The sequence below is a fragment of the Diadema setosum genome, chromosome 21 (assembly GCF_964275005.1).
Source record: "Diadema setosum chromosome 21, eeDiaSeto1, whole genome shotgun sequence".
Taxonomy (NCBI): domain Eukaryota; kingdom Metazoa; phylum Echinodermata; class Echinoidea; order Diadematoida; family Diadematidae; genus Diadema; species Diadema setosum.
This window is the reverse complement of record NC_092705.1, coordinates 15,822,384-15,841,189: the sequence shown is the minus strand read 5'-3', so window position 1 is coordinate 15,841,189 and position 18,806 is coordinate 15,822,384. Positions and strand designations below refer to the sequence as shown.

Sequence of the window (18,806 nt, the reverse complement as noted above, 5' to 3'; positions counted from 1 at the left end):
AAATAACCCTACGCATCTCACAAAACTACGACACTCTCACCATCATTCTTCTATATTTATCTTTACACATTGACATTCTTTAACGAATTCCCCATGTCTAAGTGTTTTTTAAGATAGGGAATAATGTCAAAGTATCACTCGGATAGGAAATGCTTCACTTAATAAATAGGTATCATGCACTCTAAGAAGAATAGGTTCAACTGTTACTTAGCACCTTGCACGTGTCACAATGGGAGCACCTTTACTGGTGCAACTTTGCACCCTTCAGACCAGGAAGGCCGTGCAAAGTTTCACCCTTAAACGTATAGACAGTGTGACACTGCGGTAAAGGTGCAAACTTGAGTTAAGCCTATTTTTCTGAGAGTATAGGCTTACTGTTCATTGTAATACAGTTACGTGCGTGCATGATGGATCATCGAGAACTATGAATGCAATTTTAGGGATCTATAAATTAGGCGGATAACCTCGTTTAACATATTCATAGCGCGGTGTTTATGACGAAATGGAGTTGATAACGCTACAATTAAGATGCGTGTTAAAGTCATATCATACCAAGTGGTTTCAAAGACAAATTTTCACTCTATTTTCATACCGATGTTCTCATGGATAACGACAATATTTGATTTGTTTAACAACTTGAGTTGTGAGTCAATCAAATGCATGCGCATATGAAATCGAGTGGTAATATCAGTATTTCTAACCCCATATCCCATAAAAATCAAAACACATTGGTGTTTATCAACTGCCTGAAAGTTGTTTGAAAACCAAAAGTGAGGGGAGAGGCTGCATGCTGACTGGGGTCAAGGGTTACCCCACCTCCCCTCCTCTACCTCCCTTCCCCTCTCCCCGTCTTACCCTCCTCCATCCACCTCCCCCCCCCCCACACACACACACACACAACTCTCTTGAAATCATGAGCTTGTTGTGATTGTCTTTTATTTTTCTTCTCATTTTTGCTCACTTTTTTAGAAGAGCCAAAAATGTGTGTGTGCATTGTGGGGTGGGGTGGGAGGAGTCAGTACGGCCCCCAACCCCTTGCCCTCCATCCACCCCCCCCCCCACACACACACATATACACACATTAACATCATTTCCTTGGCCCCCATATTGGTGATGGGGCATTCATAATGAGTTTAGGCGGGAAATTTGCCGAACGTGTAAAAGTGGATCTCAACTGATGACATCAGCTCCTGTTCGAGTTGATTTCTCGAATCCTGACACAAGATTCTTTAACGAGGCTATCTGGTTTACATCATCAGAGATAGCACCTGGGCCTCATTTTTTTCATGAAAGATAACAATTCCAGCTAAAATGGCAATTTTTTCTTTTTGCATAACAACTTGCAATCAGGAAACAGAGTTAATTCTTGTCATTATACCACGACACTTTCAAATGAAGCAAGAGTTGCTGTCATAACAATTTTTTTTTTTAATTGCGGAATGGAGCCCAGGTGATATGAAATTACAACTCCTGTTTATCGTTTACTGTACAGTGTACCCGTTTTGTAGTCACTGACATTTCCGCGCAAGAATCAACCCTCCGTGAGCACTAATCCGATTACAAATTCCGGATGTCGCGATGTGTTGCGGCTTCCCCTTGTTGGCCTATTTTGGGCCCTTCGCGAACTTTCACCGACTTGGCTCAAAAGAATCATGCTAAGCTGGACAATTATTTTCCACCAAAAATATAGATTCGTTAGATTTGAATGACAAATTATATGATGAGGCAAGCCTTCGACAAAAATTAGACCCAATGACAGTGGTTTCAGACAGCAAATGCCCGCATGACTACACAAACCGCACAATTTGAGGCATAATCACTGGGCAGTTTTATGCCAAACAAGACGTTTTGAACGAAGTGTTGGAACTTCAGCGTGACGAGTAACTAGGATCCTTTCATATTTTCTCAGGAGAATAACGCAGTGCTCCTGTGCACGAACAATTTCAGGACTTGCCCAAAAGATAAACATCACAATTCTCATATACAACATGATAATTGAAGGTCCTGTTTACCTTTGGGAGCAGTGACTTAAAAAATGTTCAAGATATCACTTTTGAGGCATTTTATGTGTAGGTCAGTGGTATTACAAAACATCCTACCATATAAAATTTTTGCAATAAAACCTAAAATATAAGGAGATAATGACTATTTTTCTCATTAAACCATAACTGTAGACGATTTAGTCTGGGAACATAACTACTGTCCACATTTTGTATATTTAACAATACTTAACTTCGATTACACTGGTTCAATTTTTTACATTGGTTGTTCCTATCCCTAACTCACATTAGAACTACATTAATTTGAAGCACTAGCTGGGTTTGGTTTCATCTGCAAATGGTAAATTATGCCTTTAAAAAGCTTATATCTATAAAAAGCTTACTGAATTTTGAAGAGCTTCTGAGAGAGGATAAACAACTTGCTGTGAGCAAGACAATCATCCTGTTCAATCAATAAATTATGATAAGCCTGATGTGTACTTTCTTTTTCTGCTCGCCACATGTATTATAAAAAACAAAATGGATATTTGCTCAGTGATAATGGATCAAACTAGAGTAGCTGTTTAGATGAATTGAATCTCACGCCCGCAGATGCAAAATGTTATTCTTGTTTACGCTGTAGATTGATGGCGATTCAAAGAACGCTGCATCAGTGGTGGGTATATCAATTACATAAATATTTCTATTGCTCTATTTACTGCGGGAATGTTGATAAAAGTTACTGTATCTGTTGCCACATTGTATACCTGAACAGATACAACTGACATGCAACGGAATTGACATACAATGTATTTGCAGTATTTGGGATCAGTTAGATTCTTACCAAAGCTAACGTGAACATGATAATAAGTAGGCACTATAGATTTAAATGATACAAAAATATAACGATATAAGTTACCATTATTAATCTATCCCAAGTGTTTCATGAGCTGCCATTCGAGGAATAAAAAATGTGTTAAAGTGTTATGGACATGGAAATAGAATATATTTTCTCTCGTCCGATTATCTACGTTGGGTTCAGTTAAGAAGGGCTAATTGATCAGGGTCCTGATCATCTGCTGTGAAGCACTATGAAGTACTGTTTGAGACTGTGTCTGTTTTCACTTTAGCCTTTTGTGAATGCCCTCTCGCTGTAACGGGTGAGCGAAGAGAGCCCAGCCGACAGTCTCGCGCAACCCCACTCGGCTGGGCTCTCTACACTAAACCAGCGAGAGGGCCTTGACAAAAGGCTAGTAATTACTTGATAAAGGGCAAGATGACGGAAATTTTATGCATTGAAAATAAAATTTTGGTATATATATACAGCATAATCTATATGATAAATTTCAGGAAGAATTTGTCTGTTCTCCTGCATGCCGTTGATAATTATTTTTGACCAACAAGCGGGCTACGTATAGATGGATATATGATGGATAGACAGATAGATCGATAAATATGTAGATAGATAGATAGATAGATAGATAGATAGATAAATAAATAAATGAATAGATATGTATAGATAGATAGATAGATATGTGTGTATATTATCAACACATGCAGGGTTCGACATTAGCGGTTGCTCGGGTAAATAAAAATTGGTGTCGGGCCAGCAAGTTTCCAAACTATGTTTTGGTAACACGATCCGGCAGCTTAAACTCAGAATGAATATTTCCTCTTTTTCATTTTTTTTTTTTTTTTTTTTTTGGGGGGGGGGGGGTTATTGCATTCTGTGTGGGTTTTTTTTTTGTTTTTTTGTTTTTTTTTTGGGGGGGGGGATCGAGGGTCGCCAATATTTCAGATTCAAAGATTCTAGCGGCAGGAGCGGGCCACTATAGAAAAGAATAGTTAATGTCGAGCCCTTATCAACATAATGTTTATATGATATCATGTAGACATTTGCCTTGAATTCTGATGAGTTTTATTCATGTTGGCTTTTTTCACCTACACGCTGAAATACGCTTACATGATATATACACAAAATCAATACCAGAGTCTTAAAAATCTTTGGGCCTACATCAAAAGATGTTTTACGCGATAAGTTTGAGTTTGCGTTCGATGTGACTTCAATATCTGTTTTGAAGTGATCTTCCAAATATGACATTATTGGTATAGATGGTATATGGCGGTAAACATCAAACAGACATAAAGGTAATAATCTTTGAATAATAATAATTATATTTGAATATTGTAGAATTACCTTTAGAAGGTGATCCATTTGCTACGTAGACAGAAAATTTAATGTTCCTCGCAGTAGAAATATGTAATAATTCTCTTCAATTCTTGTTTGAGACCTGCAAGAATAACGTCACTATACTCTGAGTGTGAGCGCATAACTCTTTGGACAGGACACCTTCTCATATCGATAATGAGTGACCCTCACACTGGTTGACCGCTGCGTCAACAGATTACCCATGTAATTCTCGTTGGCTTCCGTTTCACCGATAACACGTGAATGTCATTTCTTGCGATAACGAAGGCTACGGCTTTTTTTTCAGTTGTTTGTTTGTATGTTTTGTTTATTTTTTACCAGTTTTTTTTTTTTCTTCTCAGAAGGATCAGGATATGATATGCAAATCTGTAATGTTGGAGCATGATACATTTTTGAACTTCCTGTGTGCTTGTGAGTATGTGTGTGTGTGTGAGTGTGTGTGTGTGTGTGTGTGTGCGTGGGTGTGTGGAAAAAAAATGATGAGTTTTGTTCGGTTAAGTAAAGAATGCTTTTTTTATATGTTTTAGGAACTGCTGTATTCTCAAAAGAGTGTAAGAGAATTTATATAATGAAGTGGATATTGAGCAATCTGATCAAGTTGATCAAGATTTTTTTTCCCTTTAAGAGTTATACTTTATCTGATATATTTATGTATATAGTGTGTGCTCTGCCAAAAAAAAAAGGAAAAATAAGAAAAAAAAAGGAAGTTAAGTGAAAAAGTGATTGAGTAGCACACATTTCTTAGTCGGTGTGTGAGTGATAAGGCACATTCGGATTGGCTTGATTAGGCTGATCAAAATAGCTTTTTCTGAGAATTATGTAGATTTTTATGTCATTTCCCTTATAAAAACAGGGTATGATTTGGTAAAAAGAATCAAATATATTGTACTGTATGTTTGAAAAATGATTTAGCAGCACAAGAAAGAAGAATACAGCTGCTTTCTTCTTTTTTTTGTTGGTGGATGTATTAATTTTATTGTTAATATGGATTTCACATTGAATGAAACTCAAATAAAAGAATATTATTAAAAAAAAAAAAAGTGTGTCTACCAGCATTTAAATCAAGGGGAAGCGACTAGAACTTGACCTCAGACAGGCTTGCGAGAAAGTATTTCCCGACCTGAGATTAGATGTTTCAAGCGGGGTCAAATTAATTTGATCCTCTGAAAACACTGGTCTCGTAAATCAAGGAAGTTCCCTATAACAGAATTATCATCTGCATTGTAGTTATGGTATGCCCTAATTTTTTTTGTTGAAGTATTTGTTATAGATATCATTTCAGTTTTGTCTGTACATCCGTGGAATGGTCTGAAGTGTTAACATGGCAGAATAAAAGTCATCGTCGTTACACACAATTAGAAATGTCTGCAATTCTCTCATTAATTTCTGATGGCTCTTGCGAGCTATTGCATTCAGTAATGAACGGAGAACTTAAAGCGCATGCAGTTGTTTTGTTTTTGTTTTTGTTTTTTTTAATCGGTCACGAGTTTAATACATAATAATGTCACCTGACTATTTCATGTGCAAACAGCTCTGGTGTATGAACAAACAAACAGTTACAGAAATAACATAGGTCTATTTACCGCAGTGTCCGGATGCAGTTTGACTCATACAGTGGATTAATCTAAACTTTGCGACACTCGTGACAATAAAGAAACGTTAAACATTAGTAATATGTATGTTGCGGCTTAAAAACACCGTAAAATACCGCTCAAGTTCAGAAGTCGTTGAACTTTGTTCACTGAGCTGTTTGCTGATGTTCTAAAAATGCAAGAAAAACACTCCCTCACATAAAAGGCTTAAGAATAATACCATCAAAGTCAATAGATCTGTGAAAAAGATGGATCAATGACTCGGGTTCGGGATTGGGTTCGAATCCAAATGAATCTTACTGAGAAATGTGTTTTTATTATGTCCCCTCTTTATAGCTATCACTATATAGGCAAAACACTGTCCCTTGAATAGGACATAAAATGGGGCTCCCGTGTGTGAGAGTCACAACTCACGCATATACAAGATCCCACTTCATTCATTCATCACAAAGAGCAGGGTACACTAACCCGGTGAAGTACAGGGGTCTAGGGCAATTACCCCGGACCCTTCCCCTGTCCCTAATCCTAATCCTAATCCTGAAACTAATCCTAACCATAACCCAAACTCCTAACACTAAACCCAACCCTAACCCTAATCTTAACTCTAACCTTACCACTAACCAGTATTTAGCCGGGGGGTAATTGCCCGGGGGGGGGGGGGGGGGGGAGGGGGTAATTGCCCGGATACGAAGTACAGTAGTCCCGCCTCCCTATAATCCAAAGTATGGAATACACTACAACTGGGACCGCATGGAAGACATGCAGCAAATGCAGCTGAATATGGGGCTATATCCAGACAATTTAACTTGTCAGATGGAAATGGCAACAGACAAGCAAACAAACAGATGTCACTTCGCTAATAAACTGTTTATTGAAACATCTATTCTTACTCTATACTGTCTGACTGTCTCCAGGATGATATTAATATGTTGAGTGCGGTTTATGTCATATTCATTCACGCACATGTTGATTTCACTTTCTTGAAGCATTTGCAGGGCGTTCATTTCAACTTTCATTTTCTAAAAACTTTATATTGGGTCTAAAATGTACGTGGCAGTATAAAGGACCATGCGACTCAGAGTTTTCAATCTGGAATTATTGTTTAAATAATATGTTTTATCTTCGTTCATCACATTTAGGCCTACCATTGCCCACTGCCATTTTCTCTGTATGGATTCTCCAAGTAGATAGCAAATACTGTTCATCTTGCTGTTGGTTAAAACACCGAATATTGAGACAAGAAGATGTGGTACTTGAGGGAGATTATTTGAATTTGAGCAACGAAAACAGAAAACCGAAAATAAATGAAGCAAGCAAATCTCTTCAGGGATAAGACAGTAATTCATAATCATGTTGACATTGTTTGCGGAAAAAACTTTGCTTTTTGGTCTTCTTACGTTTATCTTATACTTCTATCAGACATCAAAGCACCAGAAAGCCGATTTATTATCTTTCCCTGGGAAGCTGAATGAAGGAGTGGACTACTTTAAGATGGGTGAAGACATTATTATATAACGTTCTTCGAAGTAAGGAGCTCGAAGATATTGGTGAAGAGAATGTTCTCTATGGAAAAAAAAAATGAACAAAATTAATGGACGAAGATATATGGAGGAATAAAGAAATTGAACAATTTCATACCTGACCATGAAAACATGGACGTTGGAAGCATGATAATAGTGTAACCATTTTTTATTTATTTATTTTTGAATGCATGGTGAGCTTATCCCTTTATGGCTTGTCAACTTGCCTGGGATTGAGAGATCCATGACAGTTCCACTCCAGACACCAGACGTGCAGTGACACTGCACAGTCCTTGGGTAATTCTCACGCTATTTTGAAATGGATAACAATGGCAAACCACTGGGCTCTTTTATTTGACATTCGAGTCTGCCAAACCTTAAGGGTACTAGCTGGATTATATACAGTGGCTGAACCCAAACACCAGATGCCTGTTCTGAAAGGACTTATGCGATGCAAATGCATGTTGACTTGTGTTGATTTATGATATATAACCCTCTAAAGACCTATACTTATGTGGCAGAACGAATATCTAAATACAGTTCATATATTTTACAATATTGATTTTTTTCTGCTTATTTTTTCTCTGATTACTTGAATACGGAAAAAACAACAACTTTCAAATCAAGATTCTTTTGGTGACTTCATCTTCCAAGATCACTTCTAAAGTATGATTGCCAATAGAATACATACGTTCCCCGAATAGACAGATGTAGACCGAGTATATAGTAGGCCTCTAGCTTGCATGTTTGCCTTCTGTACAATGTATTTTGTTAGTCATGTCATTAGTAACGTGGAAACATGATAGTTAGCCTATATGCTCAGTCAAGGGGAAGGTGCATTCCAGTGTCTTTTGTTAGTCATAATGGTACTTTAGCAGTGATTAACAGATGAGGTCACTAGCAGGCAGAGTCGTGGTTTTGAAAGCGTTTCGCGGAGGTCAAAATATATCCAAATAATCTGAAGAAAAAATTGTAGAAAAGTGCATTATGAAATAAATGGATACGTATGTAGATATCCGATTTGCTACATAAGTGATGTTAATTGAGCGTAAATGAATCAACATAAGTCAACATATAATATGCAGTTTCTCTCCTTTAAGTCTGTCTCGTACACACCGCCATCGCAGGCATTGTTATACGCACCTTATGTAAGGTGTTATTATAATGCTCCAGTCCCACGTGTGCACGGTATCATCGCTATACAGTTACGTTTACGTGCATTGTGTTCAAACTCCTATACCCACTAAAATCTCTTGATGTACATTATGATGGTCATGCGGTTTAAAGTTGAACTTCTGAATGGTGGCATTCCTATTCAAAGCAACATTGGGAAAGTCTCCTTGATTGACAGATCTACAGCTGATTATCAGATTTACTAAATGATGCTTGTATAGGGCCTACATTTTCATTGTTTCAAGTTCAACATCTAAATCAAAGTTTCCTTGTAATGGCGTTCTTCTGCATCTTTTCCTCTTTGCACGGTTTGTACACGTAAGAGTGACGTAGTAGATTGGTCATGGTCTTGTAGGCAGTATCTAAAATCTCATCCAGTGAAGTTATGAAATTTAGATATTGATCGCCATATTTTAATGTTCAATCACAACGTCAATGTGACATCTAAATTGTTACATTTTTCTTTATGTATTTCATGATTGATTTGAATTTTGATTTTTTGATTTTTTATTGACTCTATCGACCCCCTCTCGGGGTATGAGAGTACAAACATATTTATAGTATATGAATACAAAAATATAAGTGATAATGTACATGTACATGTGAAAATAACAGATATGAATAAATATGTTTACAAAACAAGGCGTAAAGGACGTTTAACTACTCTACCACTACGTGTACAAACATTCACATCTACTTTACTTTCTACAAAAATACTGTTTTTCTTCCTTGGTATTGAAGAGAACTGAAACATAATAATTCTGACAAATTTGGCTAGTTTTTTCAAATGGCAAGCATTAGTTGAATTGAATAATTTTGCCATATGTAATGCACTTGGTCTACTGGCCGTCAAGCTACTTGGTAAATACAATAATCTCTCTTTGTTGAAAAAGGGACAAACAAAAGTATAATGAAATTCATCCCCTATATCGTCGGATGAACAGATAGTACAATGCAATTCATCTGTCAAGCTTGCATCAAACCTGCCCTTATTAACGGGTAATCCATTAGATCTACATCTGAATTTACTTAACGTAATATAATCTTTCTTACACAAGACCTGTAAATACTTCTCTAACATCAAGTTATCCTTAAAAACATTCTATAATTTGTACATATTCTATTTGACCATGTTGCTGCTCTCCACTCTTGAATAAACATATCAAAAAGTCTAACTTTTGAGGTGTGTGAAATCCATGCAGCACTAAATCCACCCCTTTGTGCTAACCACACATTCCCTAGCCCTGCATAATAAAAAATATTTGCGATAAATAATAACCATTATGATTTTGACGGGGAGTGTATGTCTCCTTGTAAATGCAGCAGAAATTTGAAAATTGTACATGAGTGTTTGGTTTCTTTTCCCTTGACTAATCTCAACCAGAATCCAATCATTCGACATTTCAAAAAAATCTACCAATCACACAAGAGAGAGAGAGAGAGAGAGAGAGAGCGGGAGAGGGAGGGAGAAAATGTGTGGTGATTCACCAGGTATTCATACAGAGTATACAATAATTCCAAGTCATCGAATTCAAAATAAAGTGCAAGAAATTGAACCGTATTTGTCCAAATTATGCCAAACGGGAGATGCCTTGCAATGTGGAGCTTTAAGGTGATCAAATGGTTGATAGGGGCATACCAGCCTTTCTCATGGCGGAACTCATCAGGGCTAATCATGGGCCGAAATTTGACACCAGCATGCTATCGTGACACCAGGCAAGACTTTCAGATGAAATTCAAATGCATGGTGACTTGCGTTGGTTCATGATACCCTCAACGTTGCATCACAATAACTTCCATGTTTCCACGTTATTAACATGATTTACAAAATACATTGCAGGGAAGCGTACAAAACCTGCCCGGTCTCGGAAAAGGTTCATTCCAATATCTTTTGTTAATCACTTACTTGAGCGGTGTTTGGCAGACAATATCACAGGCAAAATCCTGGTTGGAAAGTTCCACTTTTTATTGTAGGTGTATACTGCCCTACTTTGGCAAAAGGAAGCAAGTGACATCGAGTACAAATGCTACAAATGAAGAAAATATGTTTTTGGGTAGGCCCTTCAACATAGAAATTTGTAATGAGACAAAATGTCGGTATTCGTGCAAGTCATAACGGTTATGCATTTATGACAATTCGAAGAATTTTAATATTTCCATAGAAACTCATTATTATGTAACTTGCTTCCTTTTGCTAAAGTATTCTAGATTTGTAGCAAACATGAAAATCTGACAAAATGAAGCATGTGACAATTATATCTTGAGTATGTTACTTGCTTCCTTTTGCCAAAGTATTATAGATTTGCAGCAAACATAAAAATAAAATTAACAAAAGGAAGCAAGTGACAATCATATCATGAGGTTGTAACTTGCCTCCTTTTGCCAAAGTATTTCAGATTTTTAGCAAACATGAAAAAATCTGGCAAAAGAAAGCAAGTGACAATCTTATCATGAGAATGTCACTTGCTTCCTTTTGCTATTTTTTTTTTCATGCAATTTTGTGCACTTGCTTCCTTTTGTCACCCGAATATCTCAGAAATGGGCCAAAATTGTAACTCTTGGATTTTTCAGTTAAATAGAGCATGCCTCAAATATGCCAAATCAATAAAAAAGTCAATATCCATAAGAATGTCACTTGCTTCCTTTTGCCAAAGTAGGGCAGTATCTCCAAGTTATATAATGAAATATATTAGTTGTAAGATATACGACACATATTTAGATTTTCACATGGCTACGTATGTAAGTGATGATGGCATGTATGAAATCCGCACAAGTTGAACATGCATTTGCACTGCATAATATGTTATACATGTAGTTCCTTTAAGTGTTTATGTCGGTATAGATTACCATTGAGCGATTCCACCTTTAAATGCAGTACATGCATAGTCATCTTTACATCTCCATTACGGGGTCTCGAAGAGGATAATGACTAATAGAGTAACTGTGACCGAAATGTGATTCATCTCGTTAATATATAACCATAATAATCTTGATGTGTTAAATGATATTGGTAATCCAAATATTTTCCGAGTGGCAAGCCATATCCTTGAATCATATTCGTAATCACGTGACTACATCACATTGTAATGTTAGTTCAAATGCCGCAAAGGGAAGTTCAAGAAATGCTTGTTTTATTTTTCTCGATGAAGGAAACTTAGCAGAGATATGGCAATGTCCGACAAATTTTTAATTCTGAAATGAAAGGCATTCTTCATCTGGTGACTAGGGGTGGGGGTAGACCAGTTCTGTAGGAAAATTTAAATTAAGAAACATTCATAAATCTTAACTATTTACAGAAACGGTCTATTGCACACGTCGGAAACAATATTCATCAATTGACTGTGCTTCTTTTGATAGAATATCTTTGTTTGGTTTTTCGTTTATTTGTTTGCTTGTTTCATTGTCTACCTGAGAAGATGGTTGGATAGCCCCTATATTCGTCTGCACGAGCTGGTCTTCCATGGGTGTGAGACATGACCACTTCAGCGGGTTATGCACCCTACTCTTTGCGATGAATTAATAAAGCGATATCATCTCACACACGGGACCTCCATCTTCAGTTCTATCCGAGGGACAGAGTGTTTTGACTCTCATATATATAACCTACTCAAGGGGACGGTATGATTATACACAACATTGCTCAGTTAGACTCAGGAATTGCACCTATAACGTGCACGTTGACTTTAATGAATGAAATAAGCGAAATGAGCTACATATTATGTATGACAGAGGTTTCATTAAAATCGCAGATAAGAAAAGAACTTCATATGGTTTTCGAGAGTTTAACCACCTCCTTAAACACTGACTTTGAGTTATGCATAGAGACAAGGGGTATCTTAGGCAGACGATGTTCCACAACTTACAATGTAGACGGTAATTTCTCAGTAGCGGATCGCGGTATAAACATTTTCCCGCCAGTCATTTCCGAGAGTGTGGCAATGACAAATGACCTGGCATTGTCGTTTCATATAAAGACGACTAGAAATAAAAAAGAACTTCCCGAACGCTAAGACATTATTATAGGCCTATGGGAAAACTGTTTGATATTTCTTCCTTCTCTGTTGTTCACATGATATCCACTTCAAAACCCATGCACGTATATCCCGATGGAGTAGTGCTCCATTCTATATATTAAAAAAAAAATATGAGCAAATGTGCAAACACTCAAAAGGTTTATGGACCTCTGATTTCACTCTTTGCTAGGATAGAAGTGTATAGATATTGGTTCTTCTGTCCCTTTACATTACATTCAGCCCTTTATAGGTCTGTAGTGTTTTGATTTGAAGTAATTTTAAAATCTCGGGTATGAATGAAATGGACGACAGACATTACGCGGACTCACGAGGTAACTCAAAGTTTGTTTGTTTGTTTGTTTGTTTGTTTTTAGGCAGGGCTCGACACTAACGGTGGCCCGGTGGCCCGGGGCCACCAAAAATGAAAGTCGGGCCACCACAAGTTTTTGAAAAGTATGTCAATAAATTCGTAACTTTTTGCGCCGGAAATGCATAAATGCATGCAGTGAATGAGTGACTCATTAAAAAAAAAAAAAACCACAGGACTTTAAATGTTTTTTAATTGTTTTTTTTTTTTTCGGGCCACCAAAAATTTGAAATTGATGATTTGGTGGCCCCATCGGGCCACCAAAAAAAGAGGTAGTGTGGAGCCCTGTTTTAGGGGATCATCTATTTTGTAAGAAATGTTCTCTTCAACCCCAAAATCATGCTGAAGGTAACTGAAGACACCTTGCATACTATAAAGGAGTATAGAAAGTTCACGGAATTGTTTAGACCGTAAAAGGTATATTGGGTATTAGTCATTGTCAGTCGAATCTCTGTCTCGCGACAGATGACATTTAATGTTCCCCACACTCCTATTGGGGAGGGGTATAATGGAGGGCAAGGATAAGCCTTGGTGTGCCATTGCACGGGTAAAGGTTTGGTGGCGAAGCTATGACCTATAAATACAAAACATGTTCATCATTCACAAAATAAACACCAGAAGATTCAGCACAAGTAAGCCATATCCTTGATATCAAGGGAATACTCTCGACTAATCACTACAATATTTTCGTGTTACTGTTTGGGACGTTGTCTGTGCCGAGTTTGAAGGCTTATGTAGGGCGCTATAACGTGTGTGTGTATGGGGGAGGGGGGGGGGGGAGGGGGAGGCGATAGACCACTATCCCGGGAATATTGTCCTGCAGGACATCCGCATGAATCGTGATAGAATCCCGGCATATCCGTATGGGGAGTTCATGACTGTAAAGCGGACTTACGGCCTAATACATTCAGGAAATTGTGTCCGTCTATATAGAAGTACTAAAAGTAATTCAAGGTATAGGATTTTTTTTTTTTTTTTTTATGAACGTATAATTAGGCTCCTTAATTGTAATATGTCGTTAGAAACATTTCCTCATACGCGCTCAGTAGAGCGAAAGTCCCGTATCTGTTGCATATACCTAATCACGTCGAGAAGAGTCCCGAAGATGAAGGTAACTAAAGGTTTGTTTTCAAGCTGTATAAGGTTGCCACTTTGCTCTATGATTCGGAGTAATCATAATTGTTATGATTTATAAGACAAATCATCGTTATTTTACAGATTGAGCGGACTCGGAGTGTACAAGAAGTCCCATAAAGATCATGGTGTCATATTGAATGCTAAAGTTTACAGCAGCACTCATTCAAGCTTGATGAACGATAGATAATGTTACCGTTATTAATATGTGACCGATTATGTAATTTGGAGTTAAATACACACTCTAGCTCTCGCTGCTCATGTTATAGAAACGAACGGCATGCGCGTTGTGATCGTTCTCGCCTACAATTCGCTACCTCAGTAAGGCGAGCGTAGAAATTCAGTGCGACAGGCGACGCAAGTGATCGAGTGAAGTCAAGAACTTACCTGAAACCGAGGAGGTACTCTTTTCCTGTGTGTCACGGCCAATCGTGTCCCAGCCAAAGTGAGTAATTATCACGTTCCCACGCTGTGTAGATTAATCACAGACAATAAGCGCTATAGCAACTGCGTGGACGTGAATCCTCCTGAACTTGTCATTCGGGGAGATCAGCTTGACAAGACAGTGTCGTCTGCTAGCGGAACAAAAAGAAAAGAAGAACAAACTACCTGTCCTTTTCTTTATCCTCTCTCTATTACATCTCCCTCTTTTAGATCCGTCATGTACCAGCACATAAAACCAGGATTGGATCTTGCAGTAGCTTGAAACGGGATAGCCTTCAGCCCTCTTCTCTCCGGTACAAATTTACTCGCTATTCGAAGCTTTGAAGTGAGATAATTGTTTTACTAATGTATAGATCTACACATACGACTGGTCTTTTTATCCGAAACATACGGGGAAACTGTTGATGCATAATCGGTGGAGTGCTCCTGTATGTAACGCGCACAACTCTGTCCAAAACTCGACCTTCTCTCATCAACAGCCAAGCGGTCCATGAATATAGAGAAACATTCGCGTACACAACAATTCCATGATCTTCGACGGACTGAGCACGCCGTATTGGAATGCGCCTATGAAGCTGAACAATCCTCACAATGCTTTTGTATGAAAGCAAATATAACCTCTGTTTAAAAGCATGATTTGCTATGCGAGCTGTCAATGAGGTGCAATGACATGTAGCCGAACCCACGTTTAGGGGCTGGGCCGTGTTTGAAGGAAACCGAGCGAAATTAGCATGTCAAAAGAAAAGGCACCCGAGCAGTAGTATCTTTATTCCTCTCTAGCTCGTTTCTTCCCCATCGCATTATTTTGTTTACCTCTCGCACTACACAGTTTACGGTAGCAAATGCGCGTGTGTGCAACAGTCGGGGCGGGGAAGATGGGTAAACTATTGTCTGTCTTCGTGAAAGGAAAATTGGAATTAGCGGGGAGATTATAGCTTGTGGCTGTTCTCCAAAGCCGGCAGACTGTGAGAACCGCTACGCGGTCGAGGGGCGGGGGACGTGAATCCCTACAGACGCCCTCTTTACCGTTATATAGGGCTTCAGAGGCTCGCGCATGTAAATACTAAGCAGGCAGCGTCAGAGAGGCTACAGCTCTGTTTGTTATTAGAGACTGTCAAATTCACTCTCCGGCTACATCTTTGAAAGAACATTATGTGTCATCCTTCTTTAAATTGATAGTGGCTTGAAGATACAGGTGTTTAAATTCGTATATACTTATAACTCTAACTCTATAGAATAATGTCTCCACTCTGTCGTAATAAATTACCCATCTCAAGGTGGGGCAACCCAGGGAGATAGGATCGAGTAATGCCTTATACCTCAGATGAAGGACGAAAGCCCACCAATTTTGACAGAACCTGATTTTGATTCTTGCATTCAATGTCACAGATCGAGAACCACAGAACCACGGCCGGAGAACCACCTAAACTACATCTGTGATAGTTTATTGTTAATAATTTACCGGCGTATTATCATAACCAAAAGCATTTCGTTTGGGCTTCATTGGGTTGCACTTTTCGGAGAGCAGAGGGTTTTGTCAGGTATTTTTTTTTTTTTTTTACTTTGTAAATAAATCCGCCACTTTGGAGTTTATTAAAAGTCCTGGAAAATCAGAATATAAACTTTCCTTTCCATATCAGTCACAATTCCAAATTGTAAAGAAAGTTGCTTAGCAAATGTTAGCCGTCTCTAAGATAGTTTTTCTCCTTTTCCATAGCAGTAGGTGGAATCTGACGTAAAGACTATATATTCGCGGAGTAAATTGGACTAGAGAAAGCATTAAAATTCAGCCTGCATTCTTTTTTTTTTTTTAGCAAACATTTTCTTCAACATGACATTCAAAACATGCTCAATACTGCTCAACGCCTTTTAAGGGGATAGTAATTACCCCACTCATATCTTAGTTGACATTGACATCCTATGGATTTTCTTCTTTTTTGGGGGGTAATAATTATATAGATGTAAAATTATATATATATATATATATATATATATATATATATATATATATGTAATGAATATATATATATATATATATATATATATATATATATATATATATATATATATATATATAAACAGTCGTATAAACACCGCAGGAGCCAAAAAAATTGGACTCCAATTTTTTGGCTCCTGCGATGTTTATACGACTGTTTTTACTCTTGATATCTATTTATTACACACCGACGCAGAAGTGTCATATATATATATATATATATATATATATGTCATATATATCATATATGCGTTAATTATTAAAAAAAAATAAGCATGATATGTACGTGTGCTGACTAACGGCTAGAAGTTGCTGAAACAAAAGAGAAATACAGATTTTACTGGGTAAATATAGTGCGACTTTCGTATTCGTATATGAAACACGTATATAATTATTATATGCCCCTGTTCTGTTATTTCTTTTTTTCGAGCTTTCATTGAACCCTTCTAATTGCACAGTAATCAGTGTGTGTCAAAGTTCTAAACGTCTATGCAAGTAATGGTTAAAAAGAATGTACACCATGACGCATTGTTGGAATCATTATCGAACATACAATAAGCATTTTATTTCTCCTGCCCATCAGGCTAAGAGTGCTTACAAAATCCGTAACATAATGATACCATACATGATATTATATACAATGATTACATATGTAATCGTGTATCATATTCTAAAACAATGCAGTGGAATCAGAGAGATAAACCTATGTAAATGACATTGAATGAAATCAATGAAAACGATACATCTATAGGACATAAATTCAATCATTGTATAAATGCGTTGATGGATATGAAGGTTCCATCCATCAAAAAGAATCTTTGTAAACTCCTCATTTTACAATCACCAATATTTTGACCATGAATTCTTGAACACTCGCCACAAACAAGCAGAAGTGTGTGACGCTGTGTATCAAATTATAATTTCGTCAGATGAGATACTGACAGATATTTACCCATAGTGTGACATAAAAGTGTAATATAGAATATCATTAAATGAAAGTAAGATATCATTCAGAGGGGTGAACGTTCAGGTGTGAGCTTCTTCCATTCTTGTCCCCCTCTACAAATGGAATTTATTCCACATATTTTTAACTAATTTTTCTTCTATTTTTCTTCAGATAACTTGGATAAGCCCGCAGAAAATCCTTCCAATCCAATATTCCCGTTGTGACCTCATCTGTCAATCATTGCTAAAATACTGATATGTTTAACAAAAGACATTGGAATGCACCTTCCCCTCGACTCAGCATAACTTGCATGTTCCATCGCATGTCTTTTGTTAGTCACATTAATATCACAGAAACTCGTCCGGGTAGTATCACAAAAACCGTGATTATGGAAGGTATATACATCCCCGGGGTACATCAGACGCATTTAACGGTACCTTGCGAACATTTTATTTTTGATACTTCAACATGGCAAACACTGCATTGTTGCGCGCCAAAAGTAAACGCATAATGTAATCATGAGACTGATATAACATGCAACTTACCATCAAAGGGTAAAATGGTACAGACAATACTAACTTCATTTATCCAATGGCGTTTGTCAAACGGATGTTGCTGCGTCTATATAGAGGAATTAAGGAGATCATTCTCTGTAAAAGCGCTGTGAAACGTTGCCGCCGGATTTGTGGAAATAATTTACAAATTACAGCTATTTACAAGAGGATATAATGATTGGATAACTGGATGACATAAAAAGCGTCATAATCTCTGCATTGCATATACAGTGCACTCCCGTTATAACGAACACGGTTATAACTAAATTCCGCTTACAACGAAGTAAAGATTCAGGCCGCAACATTATCCACTCTATATGTATTTTACTTGTTTATTTGTTCGGTTATAACGAAATTTGATATAACGAAAGAGAACAGCTGGTCCCGACTACTTCGTTAAAACGGGAGTCTATACTGTATTGCATTTGTGGGGGCGCTGTGGCTATAGTGGCAGAGCCTTGTCTGCTCTGTATAGTGGATAAGACTCCAGACTCCCAATCGGAGGACCCTAGTTCAATTCCCGCCCAGTGATTTACGTCCTTTGACAAGATATTTTTACCAATCATATCCCTCTCGACCCAGGTGTATAAATGGGTACCTAATGCTAGGGTAATGAAATATTCTTCTTTTTTTATCGGTCGCTTTTACTTTTGTGATTTTATCCAAAACAATCGTGCTAGTTTTTGTTTTTTGTTTTTCCCTCTAAAGAAGTATAACATTCTAGAAGCTAATGAATCGATATGCTTATGATCGTATGCTGGAAACTGATTTTTTTTTTTTTAAATGTATGAATATATATATATATATATATATATATATATATATATATATACATATATGACATATATATCAAAAACTGATATTTCGTCAGCAAGTAAT

The 18,806-nt window shown here is 37.3% G+C and overlaps 1 pseudogene; it reads right to left on the bottom strand.

The window, feature by feature from the left end:
- The window catches only part of LOC140244354 (ATP-binding cassette sub-family C member 12-like), a 126,575-nt pseudogene extending 112,089 nt beyond the window's left edge, over window positions 1-14,486 (bottom strand).
- Window positions 14,487-18,806: the final 4,320 nt, after the last annotated feature.